The following is a 19,777-nucleotide window of genomic DNA, read 5'->3' as shown; positions in this document are numbered from 1 at the left end:
AGGGATCTACATGGATACTCTGCAAATCACATTCAAGTTCCTGGCAGAGGGTTCATCGAACCACCTTCACAATTCTCTATTATTACAATCTCGTATAGCGCGCGGGAAGAATGAACACCTATATCTTTCCGTACGAGCCCTGATTTCCTTATTTTATCTTGGTGATCGTTCCTCCCTATATAAGTCGGTGTCTACAAAATATTTTCGCATTCGAAGGAGAAAGATGGTGATTGGAATTTCGGGAGAAGATTCCGTCGCAACGAAAAATGCCTTTCTTTTAATGATGTCCATCCCAAGTCCTGTATCATTTCTGTGACACACACACTCCCATATTTCGTGGTAATACAAAACGTGCTGCCTTTCTTTGAACTTTTTCGATGAGCTCCGTCAGTGCTATCTGGCAAGGACCCCACACCGCGCAGCAGTATTCTAAAAGAGGACGGACAAGCGTAGTGTAGGCAGTCCACTTGGTAGGTGTGTTACATTTTCTAAGTGTCCTGCAAATAAAACGCAGTCTTTGGTTAGCCTTCCCCGCAACATTTTCTGTGTTCCTTCCAATTTAAGTTGTTCGTAATTGTAATTCCTGGGTATTTAGTTGAATTTACGGCTTTTAGATTAGACTGATTTATCGGTAAGCGAAGTTTAACGCGTTCCTTTCAGCACTCCTGTGGATGACCTCACTTTTCGTTATTTAAGGTAACTGCCACTTTTCGCACCATTCCGATATTTCTTCTAAATCGTTTTGCAGTTTGTTTTGATCTTCTGATGACTATTGGTCGATAAACGACAGCGTTATCTGCAAATAACCGAAGACGGCTGCTCAGATTGTCTCCCAAACCGTTTATATACATAAGGAACAGCAAAGGGCCTATAACACTACCTTGGGGAACGCCAGAAATCACTGTTTTACTCTATGACTTTCCGTCAATTACAATAGGGAAGTAAAGCTTCCACAGCTGATAGCTTCATGTGGACAGTCAATTTATGATGTTCACAATAACTGACAACCACACGCACTTGTTTGCTCAAACCATACATGAAAACTAATAGTGCAAAAACATTTACACGTTTATAAAAGCATAAATATACTATACATATTCCACGCAAAAACCTTTAACAACATCTCTGCAATATTAGGTTAGCACAATACTTTATCACATTGAGTATTTGCAAGCGGTGCAGGGAATGTCTTACTTCTAGCTTTCTTTTAGATATAGAATGAAATGTGTACCAAGTTCAGTTCAATTTACTGCGCATATTCCACAATTATGTCTTCGAAAGCACCAACCTTCTCTTCTCTCTCCCCCTCCCACACGAAAAAATATCGCAACTCCTAGCACTCAGCCTAGAGTCCTCTGACATTTAAACTAGTCAGATCTTTTCTATTGCTTTTCGGTGTCATTCCATCCATTTCCACCCACTCATTTCCAGGGCTTGAATTGTCATCGAGATAGTCACCAGTCAACCTGCTATTTCTGTCTTCTTCCTCCTTCGGTCCAGAGACTGGTTTGATGCAGCTCTCCATGCTACTCTATCCTGTGCAAGCTTTATCTCCGAGTAACTACTGCAACCTACAACCTTTTGAATCTGCTTAATGTATTCATCTGTCTACCTCTACGATTTTTACCCTCCACGATTCCCTCCAATACTAAATTGGTGATCCTTGATGCCTCAGAACGTGTCCTATCAATTTTAATTCCTACTCCAAATTTTTCTTCTGTTTCCTTCACTGCTTGCTCAGTGTACAGACTGAATAACATCCGAGATAGGCTACAACCCTGTCTCACTCCCTTCTCAACCACTGCTTCCCTTTCATGCCCCTCTGTTCGTGTAACTGTCATCCGGTTTCTGTACAAGTTGTAAATAGCCTTTCGCTCCCTGTATTTTACCCCTGACACCTTCAGAATTCCAGTCAACACTGTCAAAAGCATTCTCTGTCTACAAATGCCAGAAACGTGGGTTAGTATTTCCTCATGTGTTCCAACATTTCTACGGAATCCAAACTGATCTTCCCCCAGTCTGCTTCTACCAGTTTTTCCATTCGTGTTAGTATTTTGCAGCCGTGACTTATTAAACTGATAGTTCGGTAATTTTCAAACCTGTCAACACCTGCTTTCTTTGGGATTGGAATTATTATATTCTTGACGCCGGGGGTATTTCGCCTGTCTCATACACCTTGCTCACCAGATGGTAGAGTTTTGTCAGGGCTGGCTCTCCCAAGGCCATCGGTTGTTCCGGCGGAATGATGTCTACTCCTGGTGCCTTGTTTCGACTTAGGTCTTTCAGTGCTCTGTCGAACTCTTCACGCAATATTATATGTCCCATTTCATCTTCATCTACGTCTTCTTCCATTTCCATAATATTGCCCTGAAGTACATCGCCCTTGTATAGACCCTCTATATACTCCTTCCACTTTTCTGCTTTCCCTGCTTTGCTTAGAACTGGGTTTCCATCTTATTCATACAAGTGTTCTCTTTTCCCCAAAGGTCTAATTTTCCTTTAGGCAGTATATCTTACCCTTAGTGATATATTCCTCTACATCCTTACAGTTGTCCAATAGCCATCCCTGCTTAGCTATTTTGCACTTCCTGTCTATCTCATTTTTTAGTTGTTTGTATTCCTTTTTGCCTGCTTCATTTAGTGCATTTTCTCCTTTCATCAATTAAATTCAATATCTCTTCTGTCATCCATGGATTTGTAATAGCCCTTGTATTTTTACCTTCTTGATCCCTGTGGCCTTCACTACATCTCAAGGCTACCCATTCTTCTTCTGCTGTATTTCTTTCCCTTGTATTTGTCAGTCGTTTACTAATGCTCTCTCAAACACTGCCGCCTCGTTCAGTTCATTCAGGTTTCATCTCCTTAAATTCCTACCTTTTTGCAGTTTCTGCAGTTTTAATATACAGTTCATAACGAACAAATTGTGGCCAGAGTTCACATCTGCCCCCGGAAATGCGTTACAATTTAAAACCTCGTTCCTAAATTATCTTACCAATCTGAAATCTTCCAGTGTATCCAGGCCTCTTCCGCATATATAACCCCTTTTCATGATTCTTGAACCAAGTGTTAGCTATGATTAAGTTATGCTCTCCGCAAAATTCTACCAGGCGGCTTCCTCTCATTCCTTACCCCTCCCCTCCCCCCAGTCCATATTCACCTACTTTTCCTTCTCTTCCTTTCCATAATATCGAATTCCAATCCCCATGACAAATTTTCGTCTCCCTTAACTTTCTACTATCCCTTCTGTGGAGCTAGTTGGCATACAAACTTACTGTGGTAGGTTGCTACAATAATGCGTTCACTATGCTGTCCGTAGAAGCTTATCTGCGCCATTATTTTTTTATTCAACATTAAACCTGCTTCTGCATTACCCCTATTTGATTTTGTATTTATTACCATGTATTCACCTTACCAGAAGACTTGTTCCTCCTGCCACCGAACTTCACTAATTCCCACTGTAATTTTAACCTATCCATGTCTCTTCAAATTTTGTAACCTACGTGCCCGATTAAGGGATCAGACATTATACGCTCCGATCCGTAGAACTCCAGTTTTGTTTCTCCTGATGACATCCTACTGAGTACTCCCCGCCCGGAGGTCCGAATGGGGGACTATTTTACGACCGGAATATTTTACCTAAGAGGACACCATTTAACCATACGGTACAGCTGCATGTCCTCAGGAAAAATTACGGCTGCAGTTTCCCCTTGCTTTCAGCCGTTCGCAGTACCAGCACAGCTAGGCCGTTATGGTTAGTGTTACAAGGCCACAGCAGTCAATCATCCAGACTGTTGCCACTGCAACTAATGAAAAGGTTGCTGCCCCTCTTCAGGAACCAAACGTTCGTCTGGCCGCAACAGATACCCCTACGTTGTGGTTGCACCTACGGTACGGCTATCTGTATCGCTGAGGCACGCAAGCCTCCCCACCAACGGCAAGGTCCATTGTTCAGGAGGGGGGTGGGGGGGGGAGGCTGCGGCAATCAGCCTAGTTCACCGAAAACTGTATTCTTCGCTAGTATCGGTAGTTTTCAGATATTTTTAAGAGTCACCAATTTCTCATTTCCCCGTAGCGGTGTTTGGAGTACCTGGCCCATACAGTATTTTCCCCCAAATACGAAGTCACGTGTACCAAATTTGGCTGAAATGTGTGTTCAAAGCTATGCTGGAATTCAATTTAAGAGAGCGCGTGTTCAGCAAGTCAAAGCGCTGGGAATTTCAATACAATCTGATGAATTTCATGTGACGTGTGGCAATGTGGCTATCCTGGTTGCGACTTTTTCGTCAAAAGCGTGATTGTGTAGTGCTGTTTCGTTGTGACTAAGAACCGTGTGTTAGAATTTATAGCTGTTCAGGGATCGCAAAGCACTCTCGGAAAAATAAACTGGGATTGAAGTTACCATTTATGTTTAGAACTAATCGTCTTACTGTATAGACAAGTCATAATTTAACATTCTTACCAACAATCTCGCAAAATCTTTCATAGCTTTATTTCAAATTTTCTCTCGATACTGTGATGCAGTGTTGCCAATGCTTTTCAATCGTCAGGATCGTCAAATTATCCGATTTTATCTCCATATACACTTCGTTTCAATAATAGTTACAGACATGTTCCATGGCGCAAAGCTATGGTATAGACTACTTATTTCTCCTGTCGGCTGAAACGCAATATCCTTCGCCTTCTGTCCCCTCTTTTGTAGCCATCAGTGCTAGTATTGTTCAGTTTTCAGTCTGTTCATACGAGCCGTTTCCAAGTTTTTAAGGGTACTAAACACTCGTTCCACCGAGACATTGGAGAAGGGATGACAGAAGACGACATGAATTAAAAATATGTCAAAGTAAATGCGCTGTCGGTAGTTTATTCTATAGCTGAAGATGGCTCTTCCATAACAACATTTCGAAGGTAGGCAATAAGTGCGTTATATTTTTCCACTTCACTATCTACTCACGATTTGACAGACATGTCGAGTTGCAGAAGGACAATATACGATAAAACTATTTTTTAACTGTGTCCCTCCTACCAAATCATCTACTGAAATGAGAACCCAAGTTTATCAGCAAATTCCCGACGCCTCTTTGATGTCAAAGATGCTTTTGAAGCACGAAGATGAATCATGACACGAGTATTTAATATAAGCTACATGTAGGAAGTCTTTCTACGCTCGAAAATACCGAATGGTGGTCTCCAGCCATAACCTTTGATTCCAAAGAATTTATCATTGCCTTGTACAAGATGTCAGCAGTATACGACAAAACTTCGAACATATCAAAGAAACTCGTTCTGATCTGGCCTGAATCAATATTAAAATACACGACTGTATAATGCACACTGTTTAGTACCAGATCAGTAGTTTCATCCATAATCAGTGAAAAAGACGCACCTGGGTGCGTTCATCATACAAGGACTCTGAATTTGACTTACCTAGCAGTCAAATAACACTTTACGATTTCGTGCGCTTTAAAGCAATCTTCTGAGTAACTTTAATCAGGAGACATTCTTACGAAGAGGAATCAATGTGTCCAAGGTACTGAATGGTAAATTATTTGCCGCAAAAAGCGTTAATTTTATTTCTACTCCTTTTATATTGTCGGCATTGCTACCTAGCATTGAAGATACCTTATTATAGAAGTAGATGCAACCGATTTGGTTTACTAATATGTTAAGAAGACTGTACGCCTCAAAATTTCAGATTTAGGTGACAAAATACTATCACATACAGTGATTAAGTCGAGTCCATCCCTCAGTTTGTTGCTCATCCGTTAAGAACCAATTCATTCAGAAGAGCTAACCAGGAATCACCGAATCAATTTGTTTTGAATTTCTTTGACTTCCCATTCGAATGCGATGTTTAGGCAGAGGTAGCTCTATGGTATTTTTCAATAAGCTCAATTTATAAATTAAGAGTTTCAAGAAAATTAGCGAGACAGCAAATTTAGGAGCAGCAGGCAGATTGTCTACAGATTTCACACTGACATTTGCTTTACGCAACCACTTATCCATTTTAGTGTAATAAATGGACTATAGTTTAATAGCTATCAGAACAATCTAGCAGTGTGGTAAAATTGTGAGAATGCCATCACAAGAAAAACAAATGACAAAGTACCGGTATACTTTACGAGTTGCGACACATACCAGTTCGAACAACAGCGGAAACAAGAGCAGAGAAACCGGGGAATTCCCGGACACATTGCACAATGTAACACGCGTCACAACCCTGAAATTCTCTCACCGCGTCTGTACTCACATAATAAACGGTTAAAGAATGGTTTGAACAAAATGTTTGGTGCCAACATTACAAACTACCCGGAAAATACCCACCGACCACGGTTTTACCGTACAATCGGGCAATCACTGCTCAGATGAACATATGCTACCTTTTTTTTGTGATATGTTACAATACAGCATCACCGGTCTGTTGCGGTCTAACTGTGTTGGTGAGGCAGTAAATTTATCCACAGGGCAGTGACTGCGTCACTGCAATTCACTTTGGAGGTGTGGCGGTGGGACTTTTAGTCCGTACCACCCTCTGACGGTGACTACTACATGAGTCAGGCAGAAAAATTTAGCCTAACGTGGGCAGGTATGATTGGAAAGTATTGGACGTGGAATGGGGGCTAGTCCCGCCAAAGGATGCGTCCGCGGTGGTCGTGCCAGACCCATCGTTAGCCATGGTCGGAATCCGATTCCTCTAGGATGGTTAGGGGAACCGGATGTCGATGCCAGCGACGTGGAAGTGTGGTCCCAACGTGGCGTAACCAATGGGCAGTGTCCCGCAAGGCATCCACTTTCTCATAGAGCCGCCGCGCGTTGTTTCGTATGGTTGTCTTTTAAGGGGGCGATATCCGCTTCCTCGTGGAGAATGACAATTCTCGTGAGTGGCGGGGCGTGCAGACTCCACCTGAGCTTTTTTTTTTTTTTTTTTTTTTTTAATGGACTTGTAATCCGAGGTGATAGGTTACAATACAGCATCACCGGTCTGTTGCGGTCTTACTGTGTTGGTGGGCCAGTAAATTTCCACTGTGCAGTAACTTTGTCACTGCAATTCACTTTGGAGCACTTTTTCAACGATAGTGTACAGTTTTTCTATAACATCCGACTGCGAGAAATAAAATGCAGTGCTGTGAGAAAGTGTGATTGTTTCCTCTCTCGTAGTCAGTTTGAACTGCAATAACAGAGCATGCAAGCCATTAGGCAGTGTTTGTCCCACATACAAGGCGTGTTTTTGAAGTACCGTATTGTACTTCCGCGGCTGGATTTGGCAAGCTATGACAGAGCCATTCGCCGTGTTTACGTTTGTATTTGAAATGCCTCCTCCAACTGAGAATCCCGACGACTGAAATACGCCCTGTATTCGTTTTCTTAGCGCTGAAGGCGTGAAAGCGTCAAATTCGTCACGTCAGTGAAATGTATGGCGAAAACACGAGTCATGGGATGGCACTGAAATGAGCAAGAGCTTTTCAAGGTGGCCGTACGAATGTGTATGACAGACGAAGTGTGCGACCTTCATTCATTACTAACGATTTGTGGCAGAAAGTTGATGAAAAGTGGAAAGAACCTTCGTTATGATGAGTTCCCTCAAGTGTCAAGAAGTGTGCTTTATTCAATGGTTGTTTAATCAGGCGGCACATTTCGACGAGGGAACACGCCTCTTGTGTTCTTTCTCCCTATAAACACACAAAGTTCAAACAACTTCACACAATGGTTTTTCTTCGTCTCAGACGGTTATACAGCAAACTGGAAAATCGTATTTATGACTTATCGGCCTATGACTAGAATAAGCTGACGGAATCCGACTGGTTATGAAATTTGTAATCTCACCCAATTACAGTTTAAAGCTATGTGAAATACTGTCATTGAAGCTACTATCCTCGAAGATCCAGCAGTTGGAGACGTCGCTACCATGCTCAGTATAGAAATGACTCCGATTGATTTACCCATTCGTTTTAAGATACTTATTTCTAATTAAGGTTTAGTTTTCAATAATAAACGAATCACAAGGCCAAAAGTGGGGTACGATGTCAGGATCACAGAGGGTGCAGGAGGCGATGGTGGTGGGGGACAGAGTCGGCAGTTTAGGATACATACGCGATTCCCATACATATTCACCTATTAGAAAGCATTCACTATTACAGCGGTGATTAGCGTTTTGAAACTTGGGCTGTAGAAGTAGAACTGATGGGAAGTTCACAGAAATATTCACGATACACTGGGCTGCATCCGAGTTATTTATGAAACAATTACGCGCATTAATAAGCTTTTTCAACTTCTAAAGCGAATTATGCACCGTAATATTAAGTAGACATCGTATACTTAGAGCAAAACTGTGGTACAACTACATTCGAGGCCCTTGTCATTCCATTTAATCGATCTCCCTCAGATAATCTATCAAGTATCAGCAGTGCTGCTGTTTACATTTCCATACAAACATCTAGAAAGTAAAACAATCTATTAGTACTTGCAGTTAAAGTATAAAACTAAGGTATGAAAAAGGAGTTTAGGACTAATAAATTAACAAAGAATTATACTGGAAAGACTTACACAATCCACTTGGCGTCAGAGAAATAATGAATTCCATAAGGTAAAATAGTTACGAAGGAAAGTGTTTCAAAACAAGTTTATTACAATTATCACTTTTTAATTTATTTTTTAAGTATTTGAGGAGATACGGAGACAACTGCCCCAGCCGCTAAACACAGTTCGTTTTTCGTAACACCTTTTCGACATAGTGGCGTTCGTATTACTATATAGCAGAAGTCACCAAATTTTTCGCAACAAGCCGGATAACTAACAAAATGACGAGCAAGGACCGCACCATCATTTTAAAATCGATTTAAAATTGAAACTGGGAAAATTAAGGCACAGAGCAGCCAGGAGGTCTTATTCTAAAAATACTGAAGATCGCCTTTTGTTCTAAGAATAATTTTAAATTGTGTCACAACGTCTCGTTTCCCATACGTTTTATCGAGCACATTTAAGAACCGCTGGCGGGCCGGATGCGGCCCACGGGCCGTAACTTGGCCACCCCTGTTACATAGTTGAAACTGATTGGTGTAACCGTTCACGTGTGGCAGGGTACACGCAAGCGAACTATTGCAGTGACATCGGTTGCGACCGGATCGCCGAATCGGTCGATCGGGTGTGGAACGCTTTATACACGTTACAGAAAAACAAGTCGAATCGAGAAAACTTTCCCCAATAACCATAGGACGGAAATCAAACCATTTTATAGCTATAGCCATATAACGGCAGCCAAACGGCGACAAGCGCACGGTACAGTATGTATTTAAACCTTGCGTTTCGCTAAAGATACCGGTTTCAGCTGATATTCAACGCCACGAACACTAAAAATTCCTACCCATGGCTGTTTACATTGGACGCGAATTGTCTATGACGTTTACAGGATAAGATTCGACAAATTAACTACGTGAAAAGGTCTGAAGGGCGTAAATTTTACCTTTTGCTATGCTCAGAGAAAATTAATGAACTTTTGTTGTAAGAAGTACAGTAGATCAGTAAGTGCGAACTAAGGCAATGGTGAAAACCAATTTTGAACACTTTCCCTTTATGGTTTTTCAACAAATGACGGGAAAAACTTAAAGCCCGTTTCTGATTGGCTGTTATGCCGTTATTCCACATCGGCGCATTTATTATGTTAATGTGAATAATTTTGCTCTACCCCAAGTTTCTCATTCTGCAGTAACACTTATTAGCAGGTTCTTTTCCTCCACCGCGAATACACAGATGTTACAGCGGTTTTCAGACTGTATTGGGAAACAAATGGAACTACTCGTGTATATTGCGAGATATGTAAGGAAACTACCACGAAGTACTATCTTTCTCAATTCGTATATACTCTCAACTGTTGAGTTAGATACATACATGACCAAGTCGAGCTATTGGCTGAAAACTACGTTCGAGCCGCCCCAAAGACAAACAGTTTTCCATGATTCATATATCATGAGGTATTCTCAACACTTTTGGAACTGTTGACATCCAGTCAAGTTTTCCAGTCAGGTAGCTGATAATGCTCCATCTTGAAATGCCAATAACCTCCTTGAGGTTTGGAGGCATGTTTATACAAAATATAGCTATTATGAGCTTCAAAGCTGAGCCTAAGTGAGTCTTATCAATCTCCACGTGATTTTCGCCGTCCGCTGCTTACAACGAAGGGGAATCTTGATAGTGGCCGAACTTTAAATCCCTATATGAATGTATTCTGCTCCGATTTTTCAGTAACCAACTTTCAATATTAATATTTTGATTGTGTTAAAGGATCATTGTTTCTGGCATTGGCAATCCTATCCTTTGGAAGTGCACTACAATTGTGGTGGTTACACAAACCATTTGATAAAATAGAGGCACTAAACACGTGTCGGTGCTTTCGATTGCTACCGAACTTACTTGAAGTGCGTTATTTGCAAGTTTTTCTTTCTTGAGGACAACGCTTTTTCGCAACATGTGCGTGAGAACTGCAGAAACCCTATTTTGAGACAACTGAACGGCACAATCGCTACGACTCTCCAGCAGTCGAGAATTGGACCACGTATTCGCATCCTTCCCGATTATGGAAACCACGAATCGCGACTGACGATATATGGAAATTAAGCCATGCAGTTCTCGCTATGTCTACGTCTAGCACAGTTTACAGTTTTACCAGGAACCTAGTATTGACACACACAGACACAGACACAGACAGAGCGAGAGAGAGCGAGCGAGCGCATGCGCATGCGCTCTCGCGTCCCGCAGGCAACTTGAACCGACTAGCTGCGTAGCGAAGTAACGAGTTCCCTAGGGAATGTGGCCGGACGCTACACTTGACACCTCAGGCGAAAGGTCCCCACTGTATAGGTGAGGGGGAAGGGAAGAAGAGACGCAGCATGCACCAGGGCTAGCAGCTGCTAGGCTACTGCGACACTAAATTCACTCGGGAAAGAGTTCACATATCCAATCCTCGCCGCACCAAAGAAGAGTCCGCTGATTCCTTTTAACTTGTCTGAGACGCTAAAAATATTGTAAGCTTTGTCGTTTTCAAGGTAGCGGCGGGTTAGTTCTTAGGGGCTTTCCCCCAGTCAGTATTTATTTAGACTACCAGTTTGTCAAGTCAAATTGAAACGACTCAATAATATAGTCAGCTGACAAGGCGATTTTATACGATCAAGTTGTCGACCGCCCATAAGAAAACGTTTCGGCAATTATATTAACTATCAGTAGCAAGAAAGAGAAAAAACGAGAAAGATGGCGGGCCGGAGAATGAATAAAAAACGGAATGATTTGTCTCAAGTCGCTAAGTAATACATGGATCACGGACCCGAAACCTTTCATAAGCTATTTTAAGACGAGTCGTACATCCTACGATAAATTAATGTTGAGGACGTAAAGCAAAAATACATTGATAGGCAATCGCAGTCAACGAGACATTAACCTTTACGTTTCAGGCGACAGGAAGATTACTCAAATGCCTGAAATTTAGTGCTGTATTATCGGCAAACAATATTAACAAAATTGTTGAAGCCCTTGAAGCAACTGTATCTACCGTGCGAGGATATGTTCATGTACTTAATATAAAACAGTGTTTACGTTTTATTATTTGGTGAGACTGACATGCGTTTCGTATATCTCTCACTAGTCACTGCGTATATCTACGGTATTAATGCATTGGCACTCTTAGTGCTCGTTGAGCGACTGCTGGAAATATGGATTGCTTGAAAGTAACACTGCTGCATTGCAGTTGGGCAACTCCGCAGCAGCTCTAAACTATCAGTTCCAATCCTGTGCCCTCAAGTATCATACGTGAAGAGCCTGCCAATTTTCGGCGACGCTCAAACCCTCGCACGGGTTGTGGATGCAACCGCTGGCAGTGAAGTCCTGGCCTTGAAACTTCTGCCACAGCAGGATGCGCACCAAACACACGCTATTACAATTTCCTTTCCGTCCACGAGGGACACGCTAGCAACACAGCACCCCGCGCATCGCAAGTGTGACACACACACACACACACACACACACACACACACACACACACACACACACAAACCGACTACTTCCGAAAAACATGGCATCCAACAAGAGTTATCTAATTTTCTAAAAATCGCAGTAAAGTAGCTAACAGTATGTGTGGGCCCGCCTTCATACAACACTTATCTCAATCCCTTGATGCAAACGCTTTTAGCCCCAAACTAGTTTCAATTTATCCCCTCAGATGAGTCTTATTAATCTATTACTTACACGTCAATACTTTGGTTGCCTGTTGTTTAGACAAGCAGTATGTCCTGTGCTATTATTGGTGAACCAGATTGTCAGAGATATTTACTACCACGTTGTCTACTAGCACACATGGCCAACAACTGCGCTTTGATGCACAAAGTGAAGTTCCCGAAGCAGCCACATAGAAACAGAGGCAGACATGACTTGCATTATGAGAAAACGCTATATCGAAGTAGTACCGTATAAGGAATAACTAAGTAAAATAAAAAACCGAGGGCCAGGTAGCGCCGTAACAAGTTTGATGGTCAAGGTAAATACAGGGTGTTACAAAAAGGTACGGCCAAACTTTCAAGAAACATTCCTCACACACAAAGAAAAGATGGTTGACGTGTGTCCGGAAACGCTTAATTTCCATGTTAGAGCTCATTTTAGTTTCGTCAGTATGTACTGCACTTCCTCTATTCACCGCCAGTTGGCCCATTTAAAGGAAGGTAATGACTTCGGTGCTTGTTTTGACATGCGACTCATTGCTCTACAGTACTAGCATCAAGCACATCAGTACGTAGCATCAACAGGTTAGTGTTCATCATGAACGTGGTTTTGCAGTCAGTGCAATGTTTACAAATGCGGAGTTGGCAGATGCCCATTTGATGTATGGATTAGCACGGGGCAATAGCCGTGGCGTGGTACGTTTGTATCGAGACAAATTTCCAGAACGAAGGTGTCCCGACAGGAAGACGTTCGAAGCAATTGATCGGCGTCTTAGGGAGCACGGAACATTCCAGCCTATGACTCACGACAAGGGAAGACCTAGAACGACGAGGACACCTGCAATGGACGAGGCAATTCTTCGTGCAGTTGACGATAACCCTAATGTCAGCGTCAGAGAAGTTGCTGCTGTACAAGATAACGTTGACCACGTCACTGTATGGAGAGTGCTACGGGAGAACCAGTTGTTTCCGTACCATGTACAGCGTGTGCAGGCACTATCAGCAGCTGATTGGCCTCCACGGGTACACTTCAGCGAATGGTTCATCCAACAATGTGTCAATCCTCATTTCAGTGCAAATGTTCTCTTTACGGATGAGGCTTCATTCCAACGTGATCAAATTGTAAATTTTCACAATCAACATGTGTGGGCTGACGAGATTCTGCACGCAATTGTGCAATCACGTCATCAACACAGATTTTCTGTGAACGTTTGGGCAGGCATTGTTGGTGATGTCTTGATTGGGCTCCATGTTCTTCCACCTACTCTCAATGGAGCACGTTATCATGATTTCATACGGGATACTCTACCTGTGCTGCTAGAACATGTGCCTTTACAAGTAAGACACAACATGTGGTTCATGCACGATGGAGCTCCTGCACATTTCAGTCGAAGTGTTCGTGCGCTTCTCAACAACAGATTCGGTAACCGATAGATTGGTAGAGGCGGACCAATTCCATGGCCTCCACGCTCTCCTGACCTCAACCCTCTTGACTCATTTATGGGGGCATTTGAAAGCTCTTGTCTACGCAACCCCGGTACCAAATGTATAGACTCTTCGTTCTCGTATTGTGGACGGCTGTGATACAATATGCCATTCTCCAGGGTGACATCAGCGCATCAGGGATTCCATGCGACGGAGGGTGGATGCATGTATCCTCTTTAACGGAGGACATTTTGAACATTTCCTGTAACAAAGTTTTTGAAGTCACGCTGGTACGTTCTGTTGCTGTGTGTTTCCATTCCATGATTAATGTGATTTGAAGAGAAGTAATAAAATGAGCTCTAACATGGAAAGTAAGCGTTTCCGGACACGTCCACATAACATTTTCGTTCCTTGTGTGTGAGGAATGTTTCCTGAAAGTTTGGCCGTACCTTTTTGTAACACCCTGTATATTTTGGAAAATGATTCTGCCTTGGAGGTAAAATGTCAACATCAAGGTGGTGCATGCACCATTTTACGCACACTGATCAGATCTCAAATGCACAAGAATTTATGGTAGAAGTATAGTTTTACACTGGACAGACACGTAGCATGTTCCGTGTACGGAGTTGCTTATTAGCCGGTGTAAATTCGTCATTTCTCGTTGACTCCGCAATAATTATGGTCTGTGACCCATTAAATTTATTTTCTCTCAAAGCATTAGAGCTGCTTTTTGAACACGTTCAACCGGAATTTATAGAAATCCACACTCCAACGTCGCGAGCGGTACAAGAGCGCACCCACAGGGTTACGTTCTGGGGACAGGGTAATTTGTTGCCTTCTCCCCATCCCACTCCCAGCAAATCTTACAGTCATGCACATTTAACTTGCCACAGTAGACTAAAATGTTTCAATACAATAATTTGTTTACATCAGTACTTCGTGCATCCATGTTACTTCGTGCATCTAAGTATCAGAACCTCGAAATACAAGTCAGATAAGTATTCAATTCGAAAAGTATTCGTCCGAAAAATTGTGAACATGTACCAGGCAGTTAATTTAAGAACTGTAATATCAACAAACATAACTTTCACATAATTATATTGAAGAGTGAAGTCAGCAATACCAGTATTTTATGTATTTAGACTGAACGTACGCCTGAAGACTGGCTGTGTGAGCTTGTAAATACAAATGTTTCAGTAGTTTACACTGACCTTCGAGAAGTTTGCCTTAATTTTTGCTTGGTGGAGACGTCTTTTCCTGTCTTCCTTTATTCCTGCTTTTTTTTTGTTCTACCTGTGGGCTGATACTAACCATATCTTATTTGTCAGTGATAGCAGGGATCGTCAAGCCTGGGAATGTTCGCGTTTACCTGGATGGAGTATTACCTGTTAGGTCTTAAGCCAATCCACGAGGCCAGGTCCTCAGATGAAAGTATCCTGTGTCAAAACTTGCATTTATAGAATTCTCTGCCACTTCCGAGACTTAGGTCTCATACCACTTTATTCTCCGGAAGTTTGTTATGAAATTTGAAATCTACATGTAAAAATATAAATTCTGTGGGGGAGAGTTAACTTCTCCACAATACGCGTTCTTGTGGGCCAAAGCCCACATTTTTCCTCCTAAATCGTTAACGCGTGATAAGCGTCAATGCACGAACTTCTGCTTCTATGCCCATCACCTATACTCGAGACTAAAATTACCCCTAATGGGGAGCGTGGCTACACTGTGTGCCTTTCGTGCTTTTCCATTCCTTGAAACATTCTCTGAATGAAAGGAGCTGAATTCTTATTCAGTTATTTAGAAGCGACAGATTCCCATTTCAATAATTTATATTAATACTACAGAAATTATAAAGATTTTTAGTGGTGGAACTAACCACTACTTATATATAAGAAGCCGTTCAAGGCATTTTAACAGTGGGCAATCACTCCAAAGGCATTAAGTGAAAATTTTTCTTGTCAGAGCTTTCGTGTAACCATGTCAAAGCTACTCCGCCTGGGAAGCCAGGACAATATCCAAAATTATATATCGATCAGAAAATGACAGCGGTAGTAAATCCAATTAGTATACACGGCTCTGCACTATTCCGGTAAGTGCAAGTTCTTTTGGCTCGAGGAAGTCTTTCCACTTACACTACAAAAACTAACATTTCGGCAACATTTGGAACATCAGCGATTGTTTTAAACATGAGAATTAGAAGTGCTAGCTTAAATGGCAGTTATTTTCTTCCTATTGGTCAGTTTGTCTGCTGAAATGGTCTATGGCATTACTGGCCGCTAGACAGTCAATTTTATGAATTTATACTGTATGTGTAGCAAGTTTTCTGGGAGGATTTCATAATGTTGCAACACCACGTTTCTAAATCCTACCGCAAGACGATATCAACTGGTATCCAAGAGAAAAATAAATTCCTATTAAAACATAATTTCTAATTTTTTAGAAAAACTGATTTATCGATTCATTCACTCGCACGTTCATCAAATCCAATCATGACCAAGAAACTTCAGGAATTTGGAAAATCAATTTATATATGAAGTACTGAAGCAGGCACTGCAAGCTACTAGTGTAGCATCTACTAGCAACAAGTTAATTCTACACTGGTAACGTTGACAGTTATGAGAAACATTGTTCTAGAATCTTTCTTAAAGTTACAGTACGATGGTTAGTGAAATGTTATCCAAATGCAAATATCCGTGTGTCTAGAGTTTACTTTTGAGCGGCTATGTACCATCCACTGTAACTCCATTAGAGGGCGCGTGTGTAGAGGTTTTATTTAGAGCCGGTATGTTACGAACAGCTGTAAAAAAAATTACCAGTGTCTATTTAACATTATCTAATTCATTGCGTCCAGACCACGAATTGCCAACTCCAACGGTATTCTACATCCGTATTCAGAATTCACAGATAGAAGACCAGAACTATTTAAGTGACAGTTCTTGTCTTCTGTAATAATTATCATAGAACAGGCAACGACACTAGCAGTTACACTCAGTACGTTTGGGTCTTGGTATCTGCTTAGCACAATAATCCTGAGCGCCCAAATAAAAAAACGGCAGAGTTAATTCACCTTTCTGGCTATCGTATGAATGTAATGTCAAACTCAACTGCAATATCATTCGCTGGTGATTGTAGAACGCAATTGATTGGCGCTCTGTTAACGTCAGAGCGTTAAACTTTGGTTAAACAACAGAATTAATAATTCTCATAGTATAGCATTTAGTGCAGAAACCTTTCAATTTCCTTATTATACACGCTTTGCTCAAAGGGTGACTCATTGATATGTGGGTTGCAACGGATATCTAAACTCGTTTATGGAATTATTTCTGTCTCTCCAGCTATCTCTTGGTCGACTGGTGTTACGTAACGTAATCTAACACTTGTCACTTGCTATTAACAACGAAAAAGTTTCCCGACATAACGAGCCCACGTCGCGTGAACACCTTTACTGTTAGCAGATCAGCAAAAACGTGTTCACGACTATATACACAAATTGGCATCATGTTAACTTCAATACTGGCCGAATTATTCTTCAAATTCGGTTTCACTTCCATCTGAAATGCAAAGTACAATTCGTATCTTCGCCGGCGTGCTCTCCGTCAGACTTCGATAAGAACACGCCACTGTCACGTTACATAGTGACTAATGACGAACGATTTATGAACTAGCCGGTCACAGATGCTTATCCAAGGTCGCCTGTCACCCAGATTCACTCACATGAGAGCAGAGACGGGATCAATACTTCTCACGAATGTCACAGGCGACGCACTGGTCGGCACTTTGCAGTTAATTGATCTTTGACTCATCTCCCGACTGTTCAGGGCCACGTGCCCGTCCGATGTCCACCAGCACACGTAACATGAAGGCATCTCATTGCATAACTGTAGTTACTCTCTAGGCTTCGTGCCATATTATCTACAATGGAGAGTTGGTTAAGTGCACGTTAGTACTGCAATAACACTGCAGGAAAACTTTCAAAGATTCGTTGACACTTTCAGTAGTTGTCTAAGCTGTCTCGAAAGAACACACACACTTATTTCTAGGATAATATGACCTCTACTCATATGTTGAATTAGGCATCTTTTATTTCTTGGAGTTTTATTGCACGGTCCTTTCACTATAACTGACAGGACGAAATTTAAAGAAAAATCTCAGCTACAGCAAGCAGTGTATAGTAACTGCTGTGGCACGTCGTAGAAAACCTATAAACCTGTACTTACAGAGTTCACATAAATGATGGGGGAAAAAAAGTGTGTGTGTGTGTGTGTAAACAAAATCTTACATGAATACACACTACAAATCAACTATTTTGCAAAGTTTAGTCAGTTTCAGCGTTTTGGGTCGACTTATTCGCCCTAGGAAACGCCCAGTTTTCGAAAAACAAGTCGCTACAGAGTTGCACTTGCTCCATATTCTTGGTATAAAGCACTAATTTAGTGTGCTCTACGTACACAGCTAAATGCTCTCATTATCTTGGGTACCGCTTGACGTGTCATTACACAAACGCTTCACAGTTTATGGGTACTTACAGCTGTAGGTGGGTGCCTGCTTTTCCGGCGCCGGTTCTGTGCGGGTTGATGCTCACGCTCGGGTTAAGTGCTGACGAACAGATCGACGCCTCATGTGCACGCGGACATCAGCGCTACGAGCGGCAGCGGCGAGAACCACTAGAACAAGCGAGCGCCGACAGTGGGCGGTTCTAGGCGCGAGATTCCAACAGCCCGTAATGATAGGGTGGATGAGATCCTGTGCATAATTAATACGCAGGCCACAGGTGCCGCACAATAGCACAGCTGGCATGGCCGGAACTTTTCCGTGACTCAGGCGGTAGACAGTACTGGTGTTCAGCCGCTGTGCACGGATTTGTAGAATAAAAGCACGGTATGAAAACAAAGAGTGTGCATCATCACGTCAACCAAGTCTACACAGATTTAAGTTTGGTACATTGCTGGTTGTTAGTTTTCATCCTGAGATTTTAGTTGTCACGACGTTATTCAATAAATGGAATGCCGAACATACATTGTACCTAATTAACAGATATGCTACCCCAAAAGTTTTTGAAAAGGTAAAATTTGGAGAAGAAATGAAAACTTTGAGGTTCGCCAATGACATTGTAATTCTGTCCGAGATAGCAAAGGACTTGGAAGAGCAGTTGAACGGAATGGATGGTGTCTTGAAGGGAGGATATAAGATGAACATCAACAAAAGCAAAACGAGGATAATGGAATGTAGTCGAATTAAGTCGGGTGATGTTGAGGGTATTAGATTAGAAAATGAGACACTTAAAGTAGTAAAGGAGTTTTGCTATTTGGTGAGCAAAATAACTGATGATGGTCGAGGTAGAGAGGATATAAAATGTAGACTGGCAATGGCAAGGAAAGCGTTTCTGAAGAAGAGAAATTTGTTAACATCGAGTATAGATTTAAGTGTCAGGAAGTCATTTCTGAAAGTATTTGTATGGAGTGTAGCCATGTATGGAAGTGAAACATGGACGGTAAATAGTTTGGACAAGAAGAGAATAGAAGCTTTCGAAATGTGGTGCTACAGAAGAATGCTGAAGATTAGATGGGTGGATCACATGACTAATGAGGAAGTATTGAATAGGATTGGGGAGAAGAGAAGTTTGTGGCACAACTTGACCAGAAGAAGGGATCGGTTGGTAGGACATGTTCTGAGGCATCAAGGGATCACCAATTTAGTATTGGAGGGTAAAAATAGTAGGGGGAGACCAAGAGATGAATATACTAAGCAGATTCAGAAGGATGTAGGTTGCAGTAGGTACTGGGAGATGAAGAAGCTTGCACAGGATAGAGTAGAATGGAGAGCTGCATCAAACCAGTCTCAGGACTGAAGACCACAACAACAACAATACAAATTACAAAAACTAGTCATCACAGTTTTTTTCAAAGCACTCTCCTTTAAATTGTGTTCACTCTTGCAACCCTACAAGTCAGTTACTGAATGCTCCACGTTATGTTTCTTAATCAGCGACACACAACAGTTCAATAAAAGCATTTCCGGGGACTCAGTAGTCAAACACACTACTACTACCTCTTTCCCTTTCTCTCACTAACTGTTCTTAAATTTTATTGTTGTGATCGTTCTGCAAGTAGCAGAACGGTGTGTGTGTGTGTGGGGGGGGGGGGGGGACAGAGATACAT

General features: G+C 41.8%; 1 protein-coding gene across 2 annotated transcripts in view; it reads right to left on the bottom strand.

Annotated features, from left to right (window-relative positions):
• The window catches only part of LOC126175884 (acyl-CoA-binding protein-like), an 88,712-nt gene extending 70,450 nt beyond the window's left edge, over positions 1-18,262 (bottom strand). Inside the window, exon 1 of one of the 2 annotated variants that reach the window (XM_049922928.1) lies at positions 18,146-18,262. The gene's annotated coding sequence lies outside the window, so the exon portion shown is untranslated. Of the gene's footprint in view, positions 1-17,333; positions 17,401-18,145 lie in introns of those variants that run through there. The other variant, XM_049922929.1, reaches the window with a different exon arrangement.
• Positions 18,263-19,777: the final 1,515 nt, after the last annotated feature.

This window comes from Schistocerca cancellata, chromosome 3, assembly GCF_023864275.1.
Source record: "Schistocerca cancellata isolate TAMUIC-IGC-003103 chromosome 3, iqSchCanc2.1, whole genome shotgun sequence".
Classification (NCBI taxonomy): domain Eukaryota; kingdom Metazoa; phylum Arthropoda; class Insecta; order Orthoptera; family Acrididae; genus Schistocerca; species Schistocerca cancellata.
This window is presented reverse-complemented; position numbering and strand designations above follow the sequence as displayed.